Source organism: Egretta garzetta, unplaced genomic scaffold, assembly GCF_000687185.1.
Source record: "Egretta garzetta isolate BGI_Z169 unplaced genomic scaffold, ASM68718v1 scaffold251, whole genome shotgun sequence".
Classification (NCBI taxonomy): Eukaryota; Metazoa; Chordata; class Aves; order Pelecaniformes; family Ardeidae; genus Egretta; species Egretta garzetta.
This window is the reverse complement of record NW_009258952.1, coordinates 7,170,160-7,182,779: the sequence shown is the minus strand read 5'-3', so window position 1 is coordinate 7,182,779 and position 12,620 is coordinate 7,170,160. Positions and strand designations below refer to the sequence as shown.

At 36.5% G+C, this 12,620-nt stretch overlaps 1 protein-coding gene across 1 annotated transcript in view; it reads left to right on the top strand.

The window, feature by feature from the left end:
* Window positions 1–12,620, top strand: part of CUNH8orf34 (chromosome unknown C8orf34 homolog) — a 179,676-nt gene that overhangs the window by 96,178 nt on the left and 70,878 nt on the right. The gene's annotated exons all lie outside the window — the stretch shown is intronic.

Here is a 12,620-nt window from a genome sequence, read left to right as displayed (position 1 = left end):
ACACAAGTCTGAAATCACTGTTGATTCATGATGCAGAGTTATCAGGACAATTTAGGGAGATGGCAGCAGAGTGAGAGGTAGAAGATTACCTGATTCCATCTATCATAACCCCTTACTGCTACTGTTTGACCTGCTTCAGTGAATTCCTCAGCTTTGGGGCTCTTTTCCGCTACTGAAGGGAGATTGTTCATTAGAGTAGTAGATAGGGAGAGGGCTTATTCAAAGAGACATTTGTGAATTTAGTTCATATTGGGAGGGAAGGCTGTGAAGGCAAAAAATTATATCCAAACACAGCAGAGCTTAGACTTATTTTTCATGTTAGTATGTGGCTGATTAGTGTTATGTTTGTCTGAATTGCTAGAGTATCCTTTCCTCTGAATAAACTGTCCTTTGTTTTATGTACAGATAAGTTGTTCACAAGAAGATAATTGCTGCCAGTATGGGCACTCAGGGCAGTATAAATTTAGCAGGGCTTTGGTGGGTGGCAATAGAGAATTATTTATATATTTAAATAAATAACATAATAAATACAAATAAATATAACAATAATCAACAAATAAAAATATAATAAATAAAATACATTTATTGCAAGAGAAATTCCTAGGTATTGCACCCCAACTCATGGTGCTGTTTATGATTTCTGACAGAATTTAATGTATATAACAACATAAAGTAAGAATTGAAACAAAATAAACCAAGACAAAGCTATGAATGAAATGATTCTAAATGTGGTTTTCTGTCTTTCTTTCTAAATTGGAATTTGTTGAGAGGAAGGTGTTGAAATCCCTGTAGAAAAAATGATTCCATTGTCATGTGGTGCACAACACCAGAGCACCTTTTCCAAAACTTTGTATTTTTTTTCTATTATGTTCATTACTTGCAGAAGCCTTTCCAATTGCTGAAACTGTAATTTAATGCTGCTTACAGAAAATAGCTTTTTATTTACATTTAATAATGCCTATAGATGTTTTAGGTTCTGGTACGGTTAGTGGTAAGTGTATGAAATGTCTAAAGTGAAATATTTGTTGAATCTGATGCACCCAAAATTAACGCAGTAGTATCGTAAATATAAAATATTATGAACTTCTTACCTTCTTATATAAGTTTTAAGATTAAAAACTTGTTAGATATCGTTTCCCAGTGGTTTATACTGTATTTGTTTCATTTTTCTCTTTTATTTGGTTTTGATAGTTGTTTGGCACTATAAATGTGTTTGAAACATAGGTTATTTGTAGCTTATTCCTAACTCATATATTAAAGTAAGTTTTAATTGCTGCTTTTTTGATCTTGTTCAGTGATTTTAGTGGCTTCTATTAAGAGCTAGATTCGAAACTTTAGTTTAGCCTGTTTCCCCCCTAAGACTGATGATGTATGGCATGTAAAATGATCACCAGAATGAATTAATAATAAATATATATATTTTTTGTTACATTCATAATCTTGTAAACTTAATTTTACATGACTTAGTGAAATTGTATTGGCACTTGTCAAGACAGGAGTTTACTTCCTTCTCGTGTGCAGCACTATGGCTCTTTCAGCAGGGTTTTGGGAGAAATAACTCTTCAGTAGCAGACTGAGTGCTGAAGCTACTCCTTCTTCTGCCATTAAAGGAAAGTACAAATAAGGAGGAGAAGGTATATTAATGTTATATGTTAATGTAGATAAATATCACTCATATGAGAACTTCACTTAAGCTGCCACATGCAAATAGCTTCTGGAAGGGAACAAAGGGTTTGATAAATCATATCCTGAAGTTGTCACAGAACTTGAAAATCACAGAACTGTGTCCTAGTCTCAAAGGCAGAGTCAGCTTTTAGGTGATGAGCCATGAAAAGGCTCAATCTGCTTGAATCTCTTGCTTAAAAAGTCTTGTGAAAGCTAAATGTGTGTGGTTGAAATACATAGCTGTACTCAAAACAGTGTAAGGCACAGGCAGGTCAGAAGACTCAGTGGCAGTAGAAATAGTCTCTTTTTCATACTTTGCTTTAACTGTTTTCTGTATCTTTCTCTGTGTCTCAGTAGATCAGTTAAATTTGTTTCTATTTCAGGTGGAGTATTTAATGAAGTTGATCCCAAATCTGATAGTGCTAGAATGGGGCTGTGGGCTAGGATTTTATGCATGCCATCACTGTCATGAGAAACCAGGTATCTAATACAACACTGTCCTCTTGCTCTCCTTCACACAACCAACTGTCTTTTGATGTGGAACATAGCATTTGATCACTAAGTACTAGGTGCAATTTGGGGGACTTCATACAGAGAAGTCACACACAGTTTGCCTTGAAATGATAAGTATTTCTCTTAGTGTTTGAGGTTAGGCCTTTTCTATATTTACTGTTTAGGTTATACTCTTAAGGTATCTCTTTGCCCCTAAATCACTTATGAGTTCGTTCTTGCATTAATTATTCCTGTTTTACCAATAGGATGGGAAAATGACAGGGAGTTAAATTAAAATTTATTCCCTGAGGGCAGATTCCCTGTCTCTCTTCCTTAAGAGAATGGACCAAATATTTTTGGGTTTTCTCTGGACGGGAAAGGGGTTGCTTGCTCATTCCAGCAGTCTGTACATTTTGATTCCAGGATTTTCCACCTCATTACCCCAACTGCTTTTAGTTAAAGTAAGGTGATCCAAAAGTTGTGTGGATACTACTCTGTTATCCTTTTGGCGGATTTTTCTATTGTTAAAAGGCAATGCTTTGTGTCATCCAAATTAACTTGGCCTCTGTTTGCAGGGTAGCTGTTTGTCATGTGGCATGATAACACAGCACCTGATGTTGTGTTTTCCAAGATTTATATGCATCAAATCATATGGCTTGGTAACGTAACTGTATAAATAAAACCAGTACCAAAAATCAGTGCACAATAGATATTAGTGGATTGCCGGGGGAAAAAAAAAAACAAACCCAGACAGTATCTGTACAACCAGTTACTAAAAGCCAACTTAATTTTGGCTTGTAAGATTAGCATGTGCTAAGACTTGCTGTCTGGTTTAGCTGTTGGTATAATTTAATTCACAATTGTCACTACAGTTTATTGATGCAGAACTAACAGAAGGAACATTCAAAACATATAGATAAACTCTGACAAGTTTCTGAAAGGCAGAAGATGAGTAGGGAATGCTGAATGTCAGTTCATTACTTTGGAAATTAGGTGGGAATGTATATGTCACATTGGACACTACCGATGTTATTAACTCCAGAAGACTGATCACTTAGTTGTTAATATGTAATTAATTTTCTGGAGTTAGATTCACAGATTTGCAATGTGGATTTGTAAGCATGAGAAAGAGACAGAGAATTATGTGGATAATTTTATTGCGAGGAAGTAACTGGATCATAAGGTCTTTGCTCAAACTGTAAAACTGCCATTTTTTAGTATGAGTCCTAGCACAATGAAATTGGAGTTGACAAGTACTGTAACAGCACAAGGGAATAATATTAGAGCTTCAGTAACACATTTTTCTGCAGAGGCATGGATATTTCAGAATAACTAGTATTCCCAGTAGAAACTACAATAAACTAGTACCTAAAACATTTGATATCTCTTGTAAGCATAATATTGTCTGAGGCTAAAATAATGAAATTAGGAGAAGTATCCGTGATTTAGAGTAGAATTGATAGTATAGTTAGGAGAAGGAACAGAAAAACAGAGCCTTGCCTTGCTTTTTCCTCTAGGCTGTGAAAAAAACCCCAAACCATGGCAAAACCTCTGAACAGAAATGTGGGTCAAATGGGAAGTTCAGCTTTCCTGAAGCTCCACCTGCTGCAGCAGATTTGTCTACTTTGATGTGATGGGATACAGCAGTTTTGAGATAAGATGGTAGTACAGAAGCAGAGATGTTGCCTTTTTCATGGGGAGATTCACCCTGTTCTTACGGCTTGTGTTTTCTTGTAGCCCTTCTGAAAAAAGAGTTGGATGAGCATGGGGTACTGTAAGAGCATGAAAGAGCATGAAATACTATACAGGATATGAGCTGTTGTAGTAAAGAGATTGCAGAAGTTACGCTGCAGGAAGTCTAGCAGCTAAGAGCAGATGACATCCCTTTTAAGACTATCCAGCATTCATAACATAGGGGTCCTACCTCTGGGGTGCAGCTGAGGGAACTCAGTTTGTTTAGTCTGGAAAAGAGAAGGCCTTAGGGGGACCTAAGAGCAACCTTCTAGTGCCTAAGTGGAGGCTCCTGAGAAGGAGCCACCCTCTTTACTGAGGTGCACAGCAGGATGCTGAGTGACACTGGGCATAAATAGAAACAGGCAAGGTTCTGACTAGCTATAAAAGGGAAAAAAATCAGTATGTGGATATTTAACTGCTGGAACAGGTTGCCCAGGGAGCTTGTGGAGTCACTGACCTTGGACATTTTCAAGACTCAGTTGGATAAAACCCTAAGCACCTTGGCTGACCCCACTTTAAGCAGGAAAGTGAGCCAGAGACCTCATGAGGTCCCTCTGAGCCTGGATGATTCTATGAATTGATAGTGTAGGGAGGGCCATAGTTCCCCTGAAAAGTAATTTTGGTGTACTCTACTTGTAAAATACTGAAAATGAAACCATTAGAAAGTAAATGTTGGTCTATATATGAGTAAACTACCATGCAAATACATGTTTTACCAAACAACATACAGACGGAGACACAGAGATTAGATCTGGACTTCAGAAGGAAAGTGAAATAGGTGGTAAAATAGGATATTCCGTGTGATTAGGAGACATGGAGGGGTTTAAAATATTAGATGGTTTGGATAACCTGTGTAAGAAGTATATCTGTCATGCAACATGCACAAATGATTACGCTGTTCCCCTATTCCTCTCATAACATATTTATATTACTTAAATAAAAAGCCAGTTTCAAATCTGGTAACACATATTACAGGTGCAAGCTGAGTTTTTAACTAACCGGTAGCTGACTACAAGTTCAGTCATCCAGAAGGGAGCTTCATTTACTGATGAGAATTGTATTTGCTCGTTAGTACTGCTGAAATGCTGTCAAACCTCAGGGTTATCTCCAGAACGTGGGGAAAAAAGAAGCTGCAAGCTGACTGAAAACCAAAATGTTGATTTGTGTGTAGAAAGAAAAACAGATGAAAGAAAGAGGAGAAAAAAGTTGGAGGGTCACGTCAAGATAAATACTCAGAAGAAAATATATTTTTATGCCACATTTTAGAAGTTGATATGCTGAAGTAATTAATACTAAAACTATACAGATAGAAAGTTGATATAAAACTACCTAGATAAGTAATTACAGCCTATTACAGTTGTTGCCCTCTTCTGAGCCCTTAAATGTGGACTGAAATGGTGAAATTATCTAAATAAGTGGTACTGAGTAACTTCCAATTTTTCCTTTCTCTTCAGCAGAAGTAACTTTAAAAAAAAATGGCAGCACGTTTTAGAGGTTAGTAAAGTAGCTTAGTAGCTGTGAGGGCAATCACAGGAAGTTAAAATGAGGAGGTGGAGTGCTGTGAGTCCAAGTTAGTAGAACTGATAAGTTTGACCCATTTAGCTCTGAAAACACATCTAACTGACAGTTTTCGGAGGGGGGAATAGGAGAATGACAATATAGACGGAAAAGTCAGTCCTCTGAGCACAAAGTTGAAGGCATCCCAGACTGTGATAGAAACATGTATTTAGCTAGAAGAAGCAAACACTTCTTGCAGGTTAGGTGAAAGTGTAGTACTAACACCTGGGATCTAGATAGAACAATCCTAATGGAGAATTTAAAAAAAAAAAAAAAAAGGAGTGAATAGCAAATAGAGAGCATATGGATTTATTTAAGCACAACTGGAAACTTTGTCTGATAGAATATGAGGTGATAAAATATGTGTGTATTCGGTGCAAAGAAGCATCACAAAATTACACATGCAGGCAGATGGAATCTCTACAGACAATCAGCAACAACCTCGTGTCTAAAATCCCTGAAGTAGACTATGGATAGTGCACTTAACCATGATAATGGGCAACGAGACAATGATATTTAAAATGCAATGAATATAATAATTTTAAAAAGAGGTGTTGTTGTTACCCATATGAAGCCGTCCTGGTTATTGAACAAGTAAGAGATGATGTCTTACAGTAGTATCTCGCAGACAGACAGATGCACAGTCACGCTGCTCACTGCTGCAATCTGCAGAGTAAGTATGGCATTGATATCTAGGGGAGTGAGGAGAGGAAGACACAGAACATGAAAAGACTAGTGCTAGGAAAGGGGTGTGGGAGCCTGAGAGCCAGGAACACCTTGTCCCTTTGGACTGCTGCACAGCTGAGTCAGGGTACTTAGGAGCCTCTACCTCGGTTCAAATTTTCTGTTTCATATACTTCAAAATTAATTAATATTGGTGTAATATTGCTGGGGCTTATTTATTTTGATTACAAAGAAATGGAAACAGCATGTTTGCATCAGGGCTTTGCAAACATGTATGTTTTTGTTCAAATTTGATGAGATTAATATTGTTTAAGAAAAGAAATAATCTAAAGGCAAAACAAAGTTCTGATGGATAAGTAATATTTTCCTTTAAATCAATGATGAACAAGCTACATGAAGAGGGGACGATAATGAAACCTTCTATTTCTGTATTGACCAAACCTAAAGATTTTTGCTTGTTTTGCACCGATCTCTCACAAAACCAGGTTCCCATTAATTTTATACAGTGCAATGAATTCAGTGGAAGCTTGTTTAAAGGTTTGTCTTTGGATGCAAAATTATCTTGTAAATTGAGTATTACCCTAGCACAAGTATTTGGACATACGCAAGATTTATTGCTCAAAAAAATCATGTGTTTCTCTAAAAATGATTAGCATAGGATAGGCTGAATCTTCTGCAGTACTCCTCAGTCCTGTCTCAGGCTAATGCCATTGCCGCCTGTGACACCCTTGAGTAGTTTATTTCCAGTTTCAAAAGGGAGTTTCCTGTAATACACTGGAAATAATAGGTAGAATGGCTTGGCTTATGCATCACCGAGAGTCCTGGGAGGTGACCTCAGACACTTTCTGCGCATGGAGGTGAACACAATTCCAGAGTTCCAGGGTTCCTGAGTTAGGGGTAACTGCTTTTGGCATACTGGTTCCATACTGTACATTTGCAACTCACTCTGTATCTCATTGGTGCTGCAATGATATCTTTATCTTGCACCAAATATTTTATACTCTGAAGACATTATAATTTGCATACTGTGATTGCTGTTTACCCTGAAATTCGAATGATATCAGTGGGAATTATGTACAGGGGAGACTTCTGTCTGATAACCTTACATTTCATATGAATCTGCAATGTTAAAAGCCATGCAAAAGTACTTACTGTGAATAGTGCTGTGAACAAACTTAGGCTTTGACCCTGCAAACAGCCTCACTAGAACAAAGAGACTGTTTCTTAGTGCATTAATGCTCCTATACATTGCATGGACTATTATGTCTGTTTGCAATAGGATTGGACCCTATGGGCTCAGCCTGTCATTCTGTTCCCTTTTTCATTTTGAGTTCACAACAGTTTTCAGCTTATTTTAGAAAAACCAGCCAAGATAATAAATGTGAATTCCTAGTTCTAGTTAATTTACCAAGAGACTGTCTTTTAAATATGCAGCTAAAATAAAGAGCTGAGTTAGTTATAGATTATTTTCCATAAACCCATCTTGTGTATTTTATGGTAAAAATGGACACAAATGCGAATGTTTGGGGGAAAGAAGAAAATGCTTGTCCAGTTTACCGATCTAGTTCTGCAGACTGTTGGATGACTAGAAAATACGAATGTTTAGGGAGGGAGTTAAATAACGGTGAGCGATGATTATGGCTACTACGAAATAAGCCCTGGATAGGGAAGCCTGTGTCGCCAAAGGGAGGCTGTGCCCACCAGGGGGCGCTGGCGTTTTTCTTTATAGGTGGATTAATCTAAATGTACATTAGGTTTCCTCTCTTTAAAAGGCGTACAAAGTGCTTAACGTTGCAGGGAAAAAAAATATCATGCGTACAAGAAAACGGGAAAAATCGGTATACTGTAAACCTGTGGTGTTTTTCTTTTTAAAGGTTAAAAAAATAAAATAGGTTCTTTATTCTAGTAAGAGATGTATGCAAATTCACACTGACGACTGCATGTGACTGCAAGAACTGATCAGCAATCTTTAACTAATGTTCTGTAGCTCACTGTTGTAAGCTCCGACAAAATCTCTTTTGTTACTTTTTGCAACAAATATGAATTTTAAACCTGTGATTGTAGACACGTATACATCATTTACAAGAAACATGCAGAAGAAGTGAGAAACATTTTTTTTTTTTCCTTGAAATTAAAAAGTAACATTTTCATATGAGGAAGCAAACATCTTTTTCTTCTGTATAAGCAAGAAATGCTGTAATGTGCAGCAAAAAATTAGGCTTTACAAACCTCTATTATAACATGGGTAATAGTGGCAACCTTTGAAACTGCCCAGATCTGTCCCTTTTAACAAAATGTGTTTCTTTTTGCCAGATTTTCCAAGTTTAGGTCAGTGATCCTGTAAGCCTGGCGCGTGACTCATCTGATCGTACAAATTGTGAATATCTGGCTTATGTCATCTTGATTAATGTAGAAGCAAGTGAACTCAGAGAGCAACACTTGTCAAAATGTGGCAGAATCATATTAACAATTGTTGCTCATAAAGACTGCTGCTGCCCATTTATATTTGTAATTTATCCCAAATTTTGTAAACCTGCTGGCAAAGCAGTTATTTTAGCATAGGGAAGGGAATAAATGCATAGGGAAGAGAAGTGCTGATATTCAGCTAAGGATGAGTTTAAATTTTTGCAAGACTGAACTTTGTTGTTGTTGTGATGCATTTGAAATTAATTTAATTTTGTAGCATTTGTAATTAACTTAGTGTGTAATTAATGATAGACTTACCAATTGTGACATTTAGATAGTGCTGGAAAATGACTTACAGACCAAAATCCTGACATGGTATATAACATGTGCTTAAGTAAGCATATATTAATATGTAGTACAAAACTATACAGTTAATTGTATCAGAATAAATGAAACAATTTGGGTGGGACAAAGGAGATCTGAAACACAAAGCGGTCTTCAAAATGGTCATCTTTGATTCATCCTTCTACTGCAAAATTTATTGAATTAATCCCTGTTTAGCTACAGTGATTACAGTATTCTTTTCCTGGGTATGAAGTTGATACTATTTCTGTAAAATGTTTATCACAGAATAAAGTTTTTAAATAGTTTCGGTGTAGAGACCAGGAAAATAAACTCTTTGAAAGAAAATCTACACGTATAGAAATTAAAAAACTGATTTGGTATCTCCAACTTTAGCTGTTTAGAACTTTAACCAATTTGATACTGTCTCATGAAAATAAAGTGGGTTTTGTTGGCAACAGAATTTCTGCTCAATACCACATTGGACTAACAGGGTGGTTAGATTTTTAATTTTTTTTTTTACAATTTGATTATAAGTAGTGATGTACGTGCAGTTTTTGTGATTAACTTATGAAGTGTGTGTTGATCACTGTAAAACGTAAGAAGTTAGTGACACAGCTGCTGTCAACCCCCTCCTACTAAACTGATTATGTAATTTGTTTTCTTCTGAGATGTTGTAGGTCGAAGGAGTTTAAAGGGCTTCCTTCTCTTTGGCAAAGCAAATTTTTCATTGTATATGTATTGCTTCCTCTTTTCAGACTGTGCTTTGTAGCACACCTGGTCCTTTGTTAGAATCATGTGGAAAAATTGAATTTTAAATGGTTCTAATCCTGCCACTATTCTTTTGATGAGTTGTTTAAGGTGCGAATATTTTAGCTTCCAGGTTTTTTTGTTGTTTGATTTGTCTATGCAAAAGCCTATCCTAAATAATTGGCTGAGTTAGTTAAGTCTGTTGAAAGAAGGTGGTGTTCAGAGAACTTGTGGTTTAAATGAAAAAAAAAATCTAATGCTTCCCTTTATCTTATAAGGGAAAAAATAGTTTGTTTTGCGAATGATTTTGTAAAAGGAAAAGTAGCACTGAGATATAATCACCTATTTTTTAAGGAGATCTTCCTACAAAATCTTAATAGAAGCTTTTGACCTATGAACATGAAAGGCTCAACAGTCTGTAATGTAAAAGCCACTGCTGATGGATTTTTTTTGTGTGTGTGAGTGATCACTTCCTCCTAGAAGATTAAAGAACAAGCTAATAGGATTCAAAAGATGCTTTTAAATAATATATATTTCTAGAGCTCAGGCATTGCCCATCTTCCCTTCAGTGCGATCATATGTAATAAGCTAAGGTTATCGTCATAAACAGGTGCAAGCTTGCATAGAAGATACTACTGAAAACCATCAGTAGCTTGACTTAAACTTTGGTGTAGAGAATAAAGTATTTTATCATAGAATCATAGAATCATAGAAAGTTTTGGGTTGGAAGGGACCTTTAGAGGTCATCTAGTCCAACCCCCCCTGCAGTGAGCAGGGACATCTTTAACTGCATCAGGTTGCTCAGAGCCCCATCCAACCTGACCTTGAATGTTTCCAGGGATGGGAACTCTACTGCCTCCCTGGGGACCTGTTCTGGTGTTTCATCACCTTCATTGTGAAGAATTTCTTCCTTATATCCAGTCTAAACTTACCCTGTTTTAGTTTAAAACCATTACCCCTTGTCCTGTCACAGCTGGCCCTACTAAAAGATTTTCCCCGTATTTCCTATAGGCCCCCTTTAATTACTGAAAGGCTGCAATCAGGTCTCCCCGCAGCCTCCTCCAGGTTGAACAAGCCCAACTCTCTCAGCCTGTCCTCATAAGAGAGGTGCTCCAGCCCTGATTTTACCTGAATCTATGATGCAGTCCAACTGTAATTCCTTGGAGAGGAGAGTGCAGAATAGAGAATTGTGTGAATTACTTTGTCAGGGCATTCCATATATTAACTGCAGTGAGTTGGAACAAGCAAGAAAAGAACGCAAGCGAAAAGAAAGGCATAATTATAGATTAACAGGCAAAAGTAAAGTGCATTTTTAGGCAATTTCATTTGTGACAAAACTACACCTGCAGGAGTACTTCAAGGAGCACTAACTTTGTGAGCTCTACCATTACTAAGTTGTTACCAAACATATAACCAAAAATTTTTTTAAAAGTATGTATATATGCAAAATGGTAGGACATTCAATCAGAAATTCAGAAATACTAGACTCAGGGTTCTCTTGCATATGTCATTTGAACTTCTTGTGCAGATGTGTTGCAAGATAAGTTTTTGATAACATTTTTTTCTTGTTCTCTGTGCCTGTTTCCAGCCAAGCCCATCCTGCGCTTTCCTCACCATTTGCGTTGCATTTCATCTTTTCTTTTTTCTGTCCTGACTGGCAGGCATGGTCTTGGTTCTGGTGCTTGCTAGAACAATGCTGGCAAGCATCCAGCAGAAAACAAGATGGTTAATTGTCCAGTACAGGAGCCTTTGAAGAATGTATTGCATAGAGATGGAATATTCACCAGATAAGATACACCTGCCCATATTCCCATATTGTAGACAGAATAAGCTGCTAACCTTAAGAGCTTTTACTAACTCTGGATGAATTTAAGACACTTATAAGGAGGCCACATTGGCTGGGTTTTCCATAGAAGTGTCAATAAGATGTCTGACAGCAATGTAGTTCTCATGACTTGCCACAAAATTTTGGATTCCTGCTTCAGTGTCTGAAGTTGAAGAACTCCTTATCGAAATAGATACTTAACTTTCTTAACATGGGCAAACATACTTTTACGATCATAACCCTTAGAAAAATGGATGAAACATTTTAACTCAATAATTTTTTTGAAAATCCTTTTGAGAGGTACAAGAAGTAAGGAAAAATAAGCTGAGATTGCAAATATTTATTAATACTATAAGAAACTGAAAAATAGTCATACTGTGGGAATTGTTCAACAGTTGAAGCTGTACTTGTCACAAATGTCTCTATCTTAAACAACGTTTTCAGGGAGATGGCTGAAGTAAATCTGCAGAATCAAATTAAGTAATCTGCAGAATCATGGTCTCTGTTGTTGAGAAAATATACATCACTTTTTCCACATGAAGTTCATTATATTTATATGAATGACCTCAAGTCCTGTCCAGCAGAATAGTCTGTAATGCACATATATATATATGTATGTGCACATGTGTATATATATGTATAATGCACATAAATGTATATCACCTTTTTGGTGACTACAGGATTTTGCTGTTCTTTATTACTGACGATAGGATATTATTCCTGACACATTGTTGTGAGGGGGACTATTCCTGTAAGATTATAAATTTGAGGTCAGGATTTACATAAGAATGAATATTCTAGCGTTCATATAGTTTGTTATTAATAAAAGGATAGGCCATTTCCTGTGACAAGTAATTACATCTTTCTTCTGTGTTTCCCTGTACCCTGGGGATCACCGAAAGTGGCAAATTATTTTTTCAGTGTAATTTAGTTTTGAAATTGTAACGTTTATAATTCACACAGCTATTTAGACATGCCTTAGAGAAAAAGTGTGAATATTAAAGTGGACCAAATAGCAGTTATTTTTACTATTTTCTTTAAATGTTTTGTTCATAGAATCATAGAATCATTTAGGTTGGAAAAGACCTAGTTCATCAAGTCCAACCATTAACCTAATCCTGCCATCCCACCACTAAACCATATCCCTAAGCACCTCGTCCACCTG